Source organism: Merops nubicus, unplaced genomic scaffold (assembly GCF_000691845.1).
Source record: "Merops nubicus isolate BGI_N331 unplaced genomic scaffold, ASM69184v1 scaffold10186, whole genome shotgun sequence".
NCBI lineage: Eukaryota > Metazoa > Chordata > Aves > Coraciiformes > Meropidae > Merops > Merops nubicus.
This window is the reverse complement of record NW_008616946.1, coordinates 29383-31628: the sequence shown is the minus strand read 5'-3', so window position 1 is coordinate 31628 and position 2246 is coordinate 29383.

The following is a 2246-nucleotide window of genomic DNA, read 5'->3' as shown; positions in this document are numbered from 1 at the left end:
GTCCCGCTCCTGTAAAAGAAAAGGGGGGGGGGGGGGCAATATCATTGCTGTTGTAATTAAGCTTGTGAAGAGTTTAGTTGGAGAGAAATTAGATTTATTTACATACTGCTCTGTTGCTGATGAAGCACCAGCTATTTCGGATAACTTCTAATTAACCCTAATTTAGTTGATCTGCTCTTTAGCAGCCCCATTCCCTGTGTACTTCACTCTAGGTAAAAAGTAGTAATAATAATAACAAAATTATCCATTTTTAAAAGGCACATTTCTTTGTGGGGGTCCAGTTCCAGCTTTTTTCCCTAAATTACTGAATTTGCATTTTAGTTGCTGACAAGTAGGAACAGGCACACTTGAGAACTTCACCCTACACAGCCGGACACCACAGCTCACGTGGGCGCGGCCCCTGCACCCACAGAGCTACGGCTGGTGGGGAAAAAGGGGCTTGGGATTTGCTTTGGAGTCTTCCACCCAATTTACAGCTATCACAGCTAGGAGTTTGTTTATAAAGTGCTTCCACTTCCTACATCCTTGGCCAATTATGCAGTCTGGCCACAATGCTCATTAACCAGATACGGTTTTAAAATATTTCATTACAGTATCGAGCTAAAAATCACTTAACTCTTATGACATGTTTTCTCGTTTAATAGTTCACTGACAGCTCCACCACGCTTCCAGTGCCTGTGGTGTATCTGTGGGCTTCTCTGCAACTCAGAAAGACATTTCAATTAAACAGGTTTACAACCTTGGTATAAAAAAGCCCTGAAAATTCAACAGTTTTTATAAACCATTTTGAAGGAAGACCAACACCTATTTTTATTTCAATTTCGCACACAAAACACCAAGCACCACTCTTTGGAAGTAAGGGTGAAAAGATGGCACAGAACTCAATTCTGTTATACAGAAGCATCTATGCTTGCTTGCTACAACACAAACCCAGAGATGCAAAGAGCACTTGCAAAAGTGCTACTCCTCAAGTTCAACACTGTAGCTGTCTGCACGCGCACAAAGAAAAAAACACGGATTTCTGCAACATCCTGTCCAGAAAACATTATCCGAATCTGACTATTCGCTAACTTGCGCAAGATTTCACAATCTGAAATTCACCTCAATCAGAAAAAGTATGTTTTTACAGCATAATGTTTTTTTCATAAGATTATAGACCAAATGCTGCTCTCAGTTATACCTGGCTAACCCTGCTGATTTTGTATATACCTCCTGGATGTTACTGTGGAAATTTGGCAATATATGTATTTTGTTTAATAAGATCAAGGAAGAGAAGCCAAATGCTTTTTACACAGAACATTTCTCATTCATTTAACAGGCTAAATGGACATCTGGACTTGTGTGCTAAACAAAGATCTCAGTATGGCCTACTATCAAGGTTTAAGTGCAGTTTTTCTCAATTTCTATCCGGGACACACATTCTGTACAAATTAATGACAGCATTACAAATTGGCCATTCTTCTGTAGATATAACCTGCTTGATTAAATTAACAATGCAAAATTGAAGTCTTCCCTATTGTTGCTGAAAGAACAGGAGATTACAGACATCTTTGTTGAATGTCATCAAAATTACACAGAGGAAAACTTATGCTTAGAACATTATCTTCAAAACTGCCCAGTACAAAATGACTTCAAGACTTTTAAATGAACTTCATAGCAAGGAAAAAGGCAGTGATCTTTCTGTTGCTACAGTTGTATCTCCTTGATGTGTCTGCAAGAACGGCTTGATGTAGCCCTTCTTGGGAAAAGGATAATGGAAGTCCAAGTTACACATTTCTTTTCACAAAAAACATAAGTGAAATCAAGTAAAGATGGAACTCATCAATCAACCAAAATGATACATTTATTAACTGTTATGTTAATGTAACACTATGTGTTACGTATTACATACTGTATTACGAGTTGATTTAAGTCCTTGGATAAGAAATAGTTCTCCAGTTTTCTTTCTGCAGATCAAAGCCACCGTCTCCATTTGTGCTCACTTCTCTGATAAAATTAGGGCACAGGAATTTGATGTCATTTAAAGTCCCTCATAGCCCCCATAAAAAATAAATAATACCAATAAACAAGTGTACACTGTGCCCAGCTCTGAGGGCTTTGAACCCCCTCTCAATGAAATGAGACCCAAGGAAAACCATCACTCCTCCTCTCAAGGACACAGACACCATGGCCTGCTTCCCTGCTTCTTCTGGGGACTGTAAGTGAGCACGTAGAACACAGGGCAATTGCCTTCCACACATTTGTCT